Source organism: Oryctolagus cuniculus, chromosome 11, assembly GCF_051225735.1.
Source record: "Oryctolagus cuniculus isolate XC-2025 breed Fujian yellow rabbit chromosome 11, ASM5122573v1, whole genome shotgun sequence".
In the NCBI taxonomy this organism is placed as follows: domain Eukaryota; kingdom Metazoa; phylum Chordata; class Mammalia; order Lagomorpha; family Leporidae; genus Oryctolagus; species Oryctolagus cuniculus.
The window spans coordinates 44,309,834-44,322,791 of NC_142877.1; the positions used below are offsets into that span (position 1 = coordinate 44,309,834).

Sequence of the window (12,958 nt, forward strand, 5' to 3'; positions counted from 1 at the left end):
CACAGGGAAGCTCCAGCAGCCCCCGGTAAACACCCAAGCAGAATTCTCAGCAGGCAGCACTGGGCTGTTAAGATAAATAGTATTTTACTGCGATATTTAAATCAAACGGAATGCAAAACATCCGCACTGAGCAAAGCCTCAACATTTGGTTGTGCAATGGGATTTGCGCTTTGCTGTCCTACCCCTCCCCATCCCGGCCCCATTTGTCTGCTGCCTCCCGCCTGTGCGGTTTATGAAGCTTGACAATGGCAGGAAACAGATTGGACACCTCGGGCTTTCTGTGTAGCCGTATTGATGAACTGTAGTTAATGCAGTAGTCCACACACGGTTAGGTCTTTGGCCGAGTGCTTGTGCGTGCAAAGGTGCTCCTTGTCCTGTTTGTCTCTGAGACACTCGGGTCCTCCACTGAGGACATCATAGACAATGGACTGGGAGGGGTCTGGGGACACTGCAAGGCCGTGGCTTTTGGGACTTGGGAAGAAAGCCGACAGGAAATTTTGGACGCAGGTCTTGCTCTAAGTATTTGGAGGTTGGGGACACCGGTCAAGACCAGCCGGCCTCCAGAATCCTACTTGGACGATTTCCTGCAGACAGGCAATTGGAAGAGAACTAAAGTAGGTGGAGGTGGGAAGGATTATAGTGTGCTTGTTGGGTGTGATTTCCCAGTAGCCTCTTATCCCTACCCAAGCTGCCCCTGCACCTTTCCCAAATCCAAGGCCCACTGCCCACTCCAAAGCAGAGTTCTGCTCTCCAAAAACAGGCTCCTTAATTGGCCAGCTCCCCTTCCTCTGCCGGCAGGCCCTCTCCAGTCGTCTCTGCTCTGTCAGCAGCTGTGCTGGGAGTTGGCTCTTTCTCCACACACTCCCCGTATTACATTGTTTTGACTTTGTGTCCAGCTGCTTGTGGACATCCAGCCCTCCTCTGGATCCTTCCAAAACCCTGGCGGTTTTCGCATGGGAGATTTCCTAGACTCTGTGCGGCTTTCCTGGGTGCCGGAGAACAAAGCCCACCTGTGAGCTCTGCAGGGTCTCCGGCCAGACCTTGGCCCTTAAAACACCTGCTCAAGGTTGTAGGTGTTGGATGAGTGAATGAACCAAAGCATCCTGCTGTGGGTCCATTTTGAAGGGTGTCTCCCTCCAACTTTAATGCCTCTCAAGGAAGCAAACAGGATTTTTAGGGCATTTTAGCAAAGGCTTTTACTGGGAGTAGCTCCGGTGTTTCTCATGAAAGCGGTAATAAACTGTGCCTTGCAGCTAAGGCAGTAGGGGCAAGAGCTCCAGGGCTGGAGCCCAAGGCCCCAGGTGCCTTCTGCCTCATCACGTTGGCCTTGTGCAAGGTGGGTCTGCTCAGAGGCATGCTCTGTGCGTAGTCCATGGAGAGCAGGTTGCCAAGTTGTAGATAAGGATGTGCTTTTGTTCAAGAATTACTGGAGGGGCCAGCGCTGTGGTGCGGCGGGTAAAGCCACTGCCTGCAGTGCCGGCATCCCATATGGGCACCAATTTGAGTCCCGGCTACTCTACTTCTGATCCAGCTCTCTACTATGGCCTGGGAAAGCAGTAGAAGGTGGCCCAAGTCCTTGGGCCCTTGTACTCACGTGGGGAGACCTGGAAACAGCTCCTGGCTTCGGATCGGCACAGCTCTGGCCATCGTGGCCATCTGGGGAGTGAACCAGCAGATGGAAGACCTCTCTCACTATGTGTCTGCCTTCTGTAATTCTGCCTTTCAAGTAAATAAATAAATCTTTAAAAAAATTACTAGAGTGACTATTGAAAAATGTTCGGGGGGGGGAGCCAGCACTGTTGGCTAGCACCTGCAGTGCCAGCATCCCATGTGGGCACTGGTTCAAGTCCCGGCTGTGCCATTTCTGATGCAGCTCCCTGCCATTGTGTCTGGGAAAAGCGGTAGAAGATGCCCCAGGTGCTTGGGCCCCTTCCACCTGTTACCGGAGAAATTTGCAGGGTTCTTGTCTTCGCGCAAGAAAGAATTCAGGCGTGAGACAGAGAGTAGTGGGAGGTAAAAGTAGCAAAGTTTATTAAGGAAGGGACATCCGTAAGGGCGGATGGGCACCTCTCTAGACAGGACCTGAGAGAGAGTGCCATCGCTCGGACGGATGGGGGGTAGGGGCAAGGTTACATGATTGAGCCGAAAGATTACACCTGGCTAGGCAGGCGGGCAGCTCAGCTGAGAGGCAGAGGGCTGAGTACTGAGTACGCAGTCCGGTTGTTAAGGCTCCTCTTGGAACAAAGGGCTTTTGGGGTGTAAATAGAAAAACTTCTCTCTTGAAGGTCTGAAACGAAGGACTTTATGGATGCAAATGTTATCTCTGACAGGAGGAAGGGAGCAGGGTGTTTGAGATGCAGATACTGGGCTGCACCTGGGAGATTGTGGAAGATTTGTCAGGCAGAAGGGGTGGGGACCCCCTCACCTGGCAGGTTATCAGGTGGAAGGGGGCAGGGCAAGGCAGGATGTGAATACCGGGCTACCCCTGAAACACCATCAGGACAACCTTGAGATGCAGCATATGCTGGACATAGATGTCTTCTCTCTAGGCCTTCATGTCACACACGCATAAGCTCATAACTGATTTCCTACCTAACACACCCACATGGGAGACCTGGATACAGTCCCAGGCTCCTGGCTTTGGCCTGACCGAGCTTTGGCTGTTGTAGCCCTCTTGGGAGTGAACCAGCAGATGGAAGATCGCCCCCTCTCTGTAGCTGACTTTGAAACAGATAAATCTTACGTTCAAGAGGTGCTTGTGTTAAGCTGCTTTTCGGCACCTTCATTGTGACACGTGTGGGGACTCTTTAGGAAGATGCCTTCATATGGGAGGTCTGTCAGCTTCCCTTAGTCCTGACTGCTGCTTGTATTCCTCTAAGGAATGCCGGGGTATCCACCCAGAGCCTCCTGCTGGTGAGGTCAGTTCCAGGAAATGTTTATATTCTCTGTGTGGTGCTCATCCCAGTATAAAAAATGAATGTTTTGTGCTTTTGGGAGGCATAGTAACCCACCTCTGTAGAGGAAATCGTTGATTTGCCAGCTTCTGTGTTTCTGATTAACGTGGGCTGGTCCCCTAGACTTTGGTCAGATCTGAACTTTTTAAGATTATTTATTTGAAAAGCAGAGGAACAGAGAGAGGGAGAGACAGAGGTCTTTCATCTGCTGGTTTACTCCCCAAATGGCCACAACAGCCAGGGCTGGGCCAGTCACAGGCATCGAAAGCTAGGGGCTAGTCATCCGGGTCTCCCACATGGGTGGCAGGGGCCCAAGCACTTGGGCCATCATGAGCTCTTTTCCCAGGTGCATTAGCAGGGAGCTGGATGGAAAGTGGAGCAGCCAGGACCTGAGCCAGTGCTCCTGTGGGATACCAGTATCCAGGTGGAGGCTCAGCCTACTGTTCCACAACGCCAGCCCCCAGCACTATTCATCTTTCTTTATCCCTATGCATTGAATGGGCCGGGGAACACGCCCTGGTGGATTCTCTAGGGGCTCAATGCCTACATTTACAAAAGTAAAAAGTAGCGGCAGTCACTCCCTGGGCACCTGGGGCCTGGTACAAAGATCTGCTGCTCCCTCCCACAGAGCATGCAGCCCCCAATTCAGATGCACTCATTGTTTGAAATCAGGTGTTTGCTTGCAACCTATCATTAGAGCAGATTTCCCAGACAGAGTGGCCTGACTATTCAGGCTTTATGGCAATTACAGGGGAGGCAGGACAGAGGAAGCCAAGTTAATGTCTCTGGCCCTGGAAGGAGGGCCCTGTGGAGGAGCCTAGGGAAAGGTGAGGCCACACGGCTTGAAAGTGCATCTGTTAAGGTTGCTGGGTAGGCGTTAGCCTCTGAGAGGCCGAAGGGAAATGGAAATTTCTGTGTGGTAGAAGGAGGGAAGAAGTGTAACAAACCAGCACCTGCAATCAAAAGTCTTGCTGTTGCTGGGTAGGTCCCAGCCCTCCCTGTGGGGCCAGCTTAGAGGACTCTCATCCGCCCTTCATCAAAGAGGCTGTTAGGAAGTTCTGGGAAGACTGTCAGACCCAGGAAATCCTCTGTCCAAGCAGTGTCCCAGAGGGCATGTAGTTGGAGGAGACATGGAGGACCCACACTTATCTCCATGAGAACTCCAGTCTGACATAGTCTGAGATGCTCACCTGGTCTGTCAAGCGTACTCTCTTCATTAAACTCGGCCAGCGTGCCTTACCACTTCCCTCTCTCTCACATCTCAGTTCTTTTTTAAAGATTCACTTATTTGAGAGGCAGAATTACAGAGAGGTCTTCCATCCACTGGTTGACTCCCCAGATGGCTGCAACAGCCAGAGCTGGGCTAGTCTGAGCCAGGAGCCAGGAGCTTCTTTCAGGTCTCCCATGCAGGTGCAGTGGCCCAAGGACTTGGGCCATCTTCCACTGCCTTCCCAGGCCATTATCAGGGAGCTGGATCAAAGTTGAGCAGTCAGGACTTGAACCAGTGCCTATGTGGAATGGAATTCTTTCCTGCTTGAAGACAAGAACCCCTGAGCAGCCCATCTCCACTGCACATATGCAGCCATTTCTAGATCTCCAATGCTTAGCAAATACAAACTCAAGACTTGTTTCACAGGTTTTTCCAAAGCATGGGCAGTGAGGGGTCTCATTTAGAGACATGGGTTCAGTAGGGTGGTGTCACAGGAGTCCCAGGAAGGAATGTTTTGAGAAAAAAATGGACCTATCAGATGGGGTGGGGTAGGGGTGCCTAGGGGAGATGAGAAACAACTGGAAGGATGGTGACCGTTAGCAAAGCCATGACGTCCAGGAGCCGTGTGTGATTCCATTTGCTGTAACTATAATGAAAAACCTGAACCTGGGTAACTTACAAAGAACAGAGGTTTATTCAACTCACAGTTTTGGAGGTTGAAAACCCAAGCAGCATAGCACTGGTTCAGGGAAGGGCCCTATGCATCACATCGTGGTTGAATGTAGGAGAGAGAGCAAGTGAGCACACGCACACAGGGCAAGACAGGCAGCCTGACCAAAGGCTGGCCTGCTGTTTTATAACAACCCTCTGGCAAGAACAAACCAGGGAGAACAGGTGAACTCGTGCATTCTCTTCCCAGGGCACTGGGGGTCCCAGTGATCTCCCACTAGGCTTCACCTCTTATAGGTCCTGCTACCTGTTAACATTGGCGCACTGAGGACCAATCTCCCAACATGGGAATCCTTGGGAGTGAAGTAGTGGATGGAAGTTTTTCTCTCTCTCAAGTACCTGGATTCCTGCCCCCAATGTGGGGGGTCTGGATTGAGTTTCCAGCACCAGCTTTGGCCTGGCCAGCCTTGGCCATTGTATGAAATTGGGAGCAAACTAATGAATGGAGTTCTCTTTCAATCTCTCAAGTTAAAAAAAAAAAATTCTAAAACCAAGTTCCTGCAACTTAAAAAAATAAAAACTATCATTTAATCATTCATTCATTCATCTTGTGATAAAGCTGTTCAGTCATTTTGCTACTGGCTGTATTAACTGGTGTGGTTCTAGTTACACTCTTGGCTTATGTCCTTGCTTCTCCAGGTTGGTAGTAAAAATACGAGTCCTTAACCACCCAAGGGCCATCTTCTACTGCTTTCCCGGGCCATAGCAGAGAGTTGGATTGGAAGTGGAGCAGCTGGGACTCGAACCAGCCTCATATGGGATGCCGGCGCTTCAGGTCAGGGCATGAACCCACTGCGCCACAGCACCGGCCCCGGGGCATTCCATTTTTAATGGGAGTCCTTGAAAGTAAAGGTTCTTGATCAGAATGAGCTCACATAGGCTGAACAAACAAATAGGATTCCAAGGTTACTTTCTTAGAATTATTTTTTAAAATAGCTGTATGTAAACTTTCACCAAATCATTAGCAAGTTTAAAAACAGTTTTAGGGTGTGGATGTTTAGCCTACTAGTTTAAATATGGGTTAATATGCCAGCATCCCAGGGCCTGTGTTGTGGTATAGTGGGTAAAGCCACTGCTTACTGCACCCATGTGGGAGACCTGGCAGAAGCTCCTGGCTTCACAGCGGCACAGCTCCGGCCGTTGTGGCCATCTGGGGAGTGAACCATCAGATGGAAGACCTCTCTTTCTCTCTGCCTCTCCTCTCTCTTTGTAACTCTGACTTTCAAATAAATAAATAATTTTTAAAAAATGGAATACCCCCAGGGCCGGCACTGTGGCATAGTGGATAAAGCCGCTGCCTGCAGTGCCAGCATCCCATATGGGCAGTGGTTTGAGTCCTGTCTGCTCCACTTCCCATCCAGCTCTCTGCTATGGCCTGGGAAAGCAGTAAAAGGTGGCCCAAGTCCTTGGGCCCCTGCACCCACATGGGAGAACTGGAAGAAGCTCCTGGCTTTGATTTGGCTCAGCTCCTGTTGTTGTGGCTATTTGGAGAGTGAACCAGTGGATGGAAGAACTCTGTCTCTGTCTCTGTGTCTCTCTCTGACTCTCCTTCTCTTTCTCTGTAACTCTGACTTTCAAATAAGTAAATCTTTAAAATAAAAATAAAGGAATACTCCCAGGAGTTGATGGATCATAACTGAGCACCATGATTCATTTGATGTGGGACAGGTTGTACAAGTGTGCTGGTTTGTTTCTTTCAACCATCTGAAGGAGTGGTTTAAGTGATATTGCTGATCAATATCCAAATGAGAAACAAATTCAGGAGGTGTCCTCATTACCAGTGAGAGCTCGAGTCTCATTTTCATTTGTTGATGACATCTGGCCAAGCAGTAGTACACAGACGTATTAACACATCATCTCCCACTTGCCTGCTAGTCTCCAGATTTGAGTCATTGCCTTGGAGACTTAGCGTTTTACAATTTCTAGTGAATGAAGCCTTTATTTTAGCATTGAGTAAGTTAACTCTGTAAACAGGATAAAGCAACATTCTGGGTTCCATGGGTGTGATTTTACTGGCTAGGTCTGGAATTCCAAATACAAAACCCTAAACATTTAGCTTGTTTAAATGGTTAGCTACATGAACTCTAGTTGCTTTATAAGGTCTTTTATTTTTCTTTTATTAAAGAAGTCATCACGGCTATTTTTTTTCCAGATAGCTAGCTCCCCATTGCATTGAAACTGTGGCTTGATTACAAGAGTGCTTTCCAAAGGAGTGGAGGCAGATGTCTCTCCAGTGTGCTGAGTGAGGGCAGAGGCACGGGTCAGGTTGCATAGGAACTTCTGAGTCTGAGAAATCAGCCAGTGTCCCAGACCTGCAGCAGGAGCAGGCCTGGTCCCAGACTTGTCAGACCTCCGTCCACGGGGGCTGGACCTCAACAACTCTTAGCTTCCGCCCTCCAGTCATCCCTAAGTGCTCTTTATGTCTGGCAGCCCCTTTACCTGTCTGCATAGTCCAGTGTCTCCACTTTTCTTTTGGAACAGTTCCATCATTGCTTTTCTGTGTATTTAAACAAGCCCACTTTATTTTTCCCCTTCTAGGTTTATTTAAAGGTATATTTATGTTAAAGACAGTGACACAGAGAGACAGAGATCTTCCACCTGCTGATTGACTGAGAATCCTGTCTCTTTAATCTTGAAGAGCTTGCCTGTAACACATCATGGGGTAGACTTGGTTGGGTTGATTCCGACAGGTGACCTTTGCCCTTCCTGTACCTGGAGAGGTGTTCTCTTTCTCTGGTCTTGGGAAGTTTTCTGTCACTCTTGTCTTTGGATATGCTTCCTGCCCCCGTGGCATTCCCAAGTCCCTATTGAATCCCAGTAACTATTATTTGCTGTTTTCATGCGATCCTGTGTTTCCTGTCAGCCTCTCCTCTCCTCTTGGTTCTGTTTTCCAGCTGTGTGTTTTCAGATCCCCTGGTTTTGAACTCACTGTTTGTTTCTTCTGTCTGATCTATTCTATAGGAGATGTCTTTTACTACATTTTTAGTTTCAGTTAGTGTACTTTCCAGTTGAAAGTTTTCTGCTTGATTTCATTTAATTACTTCCAGCTCTATCAAATCGCTTAGAGTATTGGATCACTTATTGGTGTTCTCCTGAATTGCACGGAGTTTCCTTAAATCAGCCGTTTTGAAATCTTCATGGGAGCATTTCAAAATCCCAGTTGCTTGGATTGGTTTGCGGCACTTTATCTCGCTGTTTAGATGAGATCATGGTTCCCTGGAAGTTCTCTTTTTTTTTTCTCTTAAAATTTATTTATTGGGGCTTGTGCTGTGGTGTAGAGGGTAAAGCTGCTACCTGCAGTGCTGGCATCCCATATGGTTGCCGGTTTGAGTCCCAGCTGCTCCACTTCTGATCCAGCTTTCTGCTGTGGCCTGGGAAAGCAGTAAAAGATGGTCCAAGTCCTTGGGCCTCTGAACCCATATAGGAGACCTGTAAGAAGCTCCTGGGGCCAGTGCCACTGTAGCTCAATAGGCTAATCCTCCGCCTGTGGCGCCAGGTTCTAGTCCTGGTCAAGGCGCCAGATTCTGTCCCGGTTGCTCCTCTTCCAGTCCAGCTCTCTGCTATGGCTGGAGACTGCAGTGGAGGATGGCCCAAGTGCTTGGGCCCTGCACCCGCATGGGAGACCATGAGAAGCACCTGGCTCCTGGCTTCGGATCAGCGCAGTGGCCATTGTGGGGTGAACCAACAGACAAGGAAGACCTTTCTCTCTGTCTCTCTCTCACTGTCCACTCTGCCTGTCCAAAAAAAAAAAAAAAAAAAAAAAAAAAAAAAAATAAAAAAAGAAGCTCCTGGCTTCGGATCGGCACAGCTCTGGCCATTGTGGCCAATTGGGAAGTGAACCAATGGATGGAAGGACCTCCCTCTCTCTCTCACTCTCCCTGCCTCTCTCTCCCCCTTTCTGCCTCTCCTCCTCTCTCTGTAACTCCAACTTTCAAATAAATAAATCTTTAACAAATGTATTTGAAAGGTAGAGAGTTATACAGAAAGACGGAGGGACAGAGAGATCTTCCATCTGCTGATTCACTCCCCAGATGGCCACAGTGGCCGGGACTAGGGCAGAAGCTAGGAGATTTGGCAGGGTCTTCCTACTGTGCCACAACGCTGGCTCCCTGGGAGATCTCGATGCTTGTTGGTGTACAATGTCATCTGTGTATTGAAGATGAGTCGGAGTGATATGGCTTGCTTTGTGGCTGTCCTAGAAATTCTAAGCACTCTGCTTTTTCCCCCTTAAGCTTGTGGCTACTTCTGCTATTTCAACACTAGACAGCATGCTAAGTTGAGATTTGCCCAGGTCTGCTACTGATTTATTTGTATTGGTTGAGTCTTAGCACACTCCCAAACTCAGTTTTGTCCCACATCTGTAGTTGAAGTGTTGTTCAGTATAAACTAGGAAAGTGCCTGAAAAGAGGTGTTCTGTCCCCAGAAGCTTCGGCCTGGGCCTGTGATTGGCTCAGCCTCCTTGTCTTATATCCAAATAGCATCTGCAGCCCTCAGCCTGTCCAGACTGGTGTGGCCTGGGGGCAGGACCAACGCTTACCCTGCCATGGTCCATCTGCTGCTGGGGTGGGCTCACTGCCCAGGGCTGTACCTGTCAGCCCCTGCTGATGTGGGCTGGGGTGTGAGACTGCTCAGCTGGGACCACAGAACTCGGCCAGGTGCGGAAGAAGGTACAGAGGCTCCATCTGCAGGCATTGGCATGGGGACAGGGACTGTTGGGATCTGCTCAATGCTGGGTTTTATCAGCCTGGCACTGAGTCCTAAAATAGTCCTGTGATTCCTTGCTGCCTGCCCCAAGGTTGTACAAAGGGTATTAGAGGCAGCCCTCAGCTACTGGGGCAGACCTGCGTCTCACAGTCCCCAGGCCCTGTGCAGCCTTGGGGGTACACACCAGGCCTGCAAATCAGCTAGTGATACATGGCAAGACGTGTCTCACCAGGACACAGGTCTCTCCCTGACCTGAGGGCGAGTCCAGAGGCTCTTATCCACAGGTACCTGCCTCAGAGTAGAAACCCTTAATATCTGTCTAACACTGGGCTTCACTGAGACATAGTCCCAAGACCCAGTCCTGTGGCCCTTTGCTGCCTGCTCAGGGTTGGAAGAGAATGAAAAAGGCAGCCCGTTTGCCTGCAGACTGGCCGCACTTGGATCCCACAGCCACAGGTCCCTACAAAGACCCAGGAGTGTCCACCAAGCCCATCGGGGCCAGCAGTGACACAGACCAAAATGAGTCTGACTGCCTGGAGCTCAGATGCCAGGCAGGCGTAGGGGCTGCGTCTCTGGGCTCCGGCCGGGGCTGCAGGCCTTTGGGCTGTGTCAGGTGCTGCTCTTGGTGTGGTAGGCCTGGCTCTGAGCTGCCAGGGATGTCCTAAGCTTTTGGCCAGAGTTTTGCTTTCTGCTGGTGGTTTGGAGAGGGGTGGCAGGGGCTGCCTGGGGGCTGGGGCGGGGCTTCCTGCAGGAGCTGGGTGAGGGGCTAGGAGCTGGGCGAGGGGGGATGCAGGTGATGTTTGCCTTCTTGCTTTCTTCTGTATCACTTTTCTGATGAGTATCACAGAACGAGGCTCTGTGCTCTCTCTTCCCCCAGCGTCCATAGCTCTTGGGAAGGTGACTTGGAGTCTCTTACTTCCTCTTGCTTTTCCTTGGCCGCCCTCTTGGCTCTGAAGTGCCTTCTTTGGGTTTCTTTAGGTGTTCATAGATGCCTTTCTGTATCCTCAATGACCAGCCAGCTGCCTAACCTTTCTTGCGCCGTCCGTGTGTTCAGTTTTATGGGTTTCAGTTCCCGTTTATTTGCAGTCACGTGGCAGGTGGCTTAGGAGCAAAGAATGAAGCTCACCTCCTTTCTCCCCCTTGGTATGCTCCCGGGCCTGGTGTCATTTGGGGTGCTGGCCTGCCCCCCCAGCTCTGTGTCTGCAGCCAGGAGTCACAGTCCACCTTTTGCCTCTTTATATCCACCCCCCCCCCAAAAAAAAGACCTTTCTCAGCTAATTCATCCATTAATCCTTCCAGTCTTTTTTTTTTTTTTTAGATTTATTTTATTTATTTGAAAGGCACAATTAGGGAGAGGGAGAGAGAGAGAGAAGGAAAGGGAGAGAGGAAGAGGAACCTTCCATTCACTGGTTCATGCCCCTAATGGCCACAATGACCAAGGCTGGGCCGGGTTGAAGCCAGGAGCTTCTTCCAGCTCTCCCATGTGGGTGGCAGGGGCCGAAGTACTTGAGCCATCTTCCACTGCTTTCCCAGGTGCATTAGCAGGGTCTGGATGGGAAGTGGAGCAGCCGAGACTTGAACCGATGCAGGCGGTGGCTGAACCTGCTACCCTGCAACGCTGGCCTCCAGTCATATCTTACTCCATGGTATTTGTTTGGAATTATATTAAGCCTGGATACTAGTTTGGGAAGACCCACAAGGTGGTTTCACTTCCTCTCCTCTAGGCAACTACAGTGCTAAGTGAAAGCTAGCTAGCGTTGACTGTGTGCAGGCAGAGGCATCGGCCCAAAGGTAGGTTCACAGCACCTGCAGGTGTGGGGTCATGGCTGACTCACAGGGTCACTGTCGCCTGGCCTGTGCAGGGACCCCGTTAGGATCCCCAGCCTTGCAGCCTGGAAGAGGACACTGGAAAGCACCTGCTGGCAGGGATGGAATGGTGTGGTCAGTGCTTGACCAGGGGATGGGCACTTACATTGGGTTTGAACTTGAAAACCCCTAGTTCAAGTTCCTGGTTATTTTTCTTTTCCCCCCTTGGCACTGAGTGGTGCTTAGGAGAACACAGAGGCTCCTGTCTCTGTGGAAAGGGCGTGTCTCCCTCTTCCTTTCTTAAGCAAGAGCCAGGACTGGTGGGGAGAGGAGCTGAGGGTTAGGAGACCCCTCTGGCTCTTGCCTGGTGGTGATGCTGAAAGAAGGGAGCTCCACCCCATGGGCAGGGAAGACCCAAGGAGCCTTCAAAGGGAGGGCATGTGGGAGGGACTGGCAACCCGTGAGAAGGGCAGGCAGACCAGCTGTGGATAGGCATGGAGGAGCTGCTCCTCCTGGTGGCTCCCTCTGCGCTTCCTGCTACTCCTGTCTTGGGTGACACCTCCCCATGGTGGGAGCCCTCTTATGCCATCTGTCCATGGCCTGCCCTGCCCCTTCTCTGGATTCTGGGATTCCTGCCATAACAGATGGTGTGTACTTGGTACTACAAACCACTTTTTTCTCCGGGCACCTTTCTTTCTTTCTTTCTTTTTTTTTTTTTACAGGCAGAGTGGACAGTGAGAGAGAGAGAGACAGAGAGAAAGGTCTTCCTTTGCCGTTGGTTCACCCTCCAATGGCCGCCGCGGCCGGCACACTGTGCTGATCCGATGGCAGGAGCCAGGTACTTCTCCTCGTCTCCCATGGGGTGCAGGGCCCAAGCACTTGGGCCATCCTCCACTGCACTCCCTGGCCACAGCAGAGAGCTGGCCTGGAAGAGGGGCAACCGGGACAGAATCCGGCGCCCCGACCGGGACTAGAACCCAGTGTGCCGGCGCCACAAGGCGGAGGATTAGCCTGGTGAGCTGTGGCGCCGGCCTCTTTTTTCCTTTCTTGAAAAAGATTTATTTATTTGAAAGGCAGAGGCAGAGACAGAGATATATCTTCCATCCGTTGGCTCACTCCCCAAATGGCCGCAACGGCTTGAACTGGGCCAATCTGAAGCCAGGAGCTTCTTCTGGGCCTCTCACATGGGTGTAGAGGCCCAAGCACTTGGGCCATCTTCTGCTGCTTTCCCAGCCCATAGCAGAGAGCTGGATCAGAAGTGGAGCAGCCGGGACTCGAACCGGTGGCCACATGGGATGCCGGCACTGCAGGCTGGTGCTTCAACACGATGCGCCACAGCACTGGCCCTGCTGGTCCACTTTCTGAGGCTCCCTGCTGGGTTCTGCAGAAACCTGGAGAGGGCGCATGGAGGATGCTGTACAGACCCCGAGGGCTTTCAGTGCAGGGCGGGTGGAGAACAGGTGAGCAGCATCAGGTCTTGAGCAGTCAGGCTGCGTGGCGAGATGGGGGAAGGTTGGCAGGGGGAGCAGTCCGGTCCCGTGTGGGCTTGGGCCCT

General features: G+C 51.1%; 1 protein-coding gene across 6 annotated transcripts in view; it reads left to right on the forward strand.

Moving 5' to 3' along the window:
* RIN2 (Ras and Rab interactor 2) overlaps positions 1-12,958 on the forward strand; it is a 248,850-nt gene that overhangs the window by 1,785 nt on the left and 234,107 nt on the right. The gene's annotated exons all lie outside the window — the stretch shown is intronic.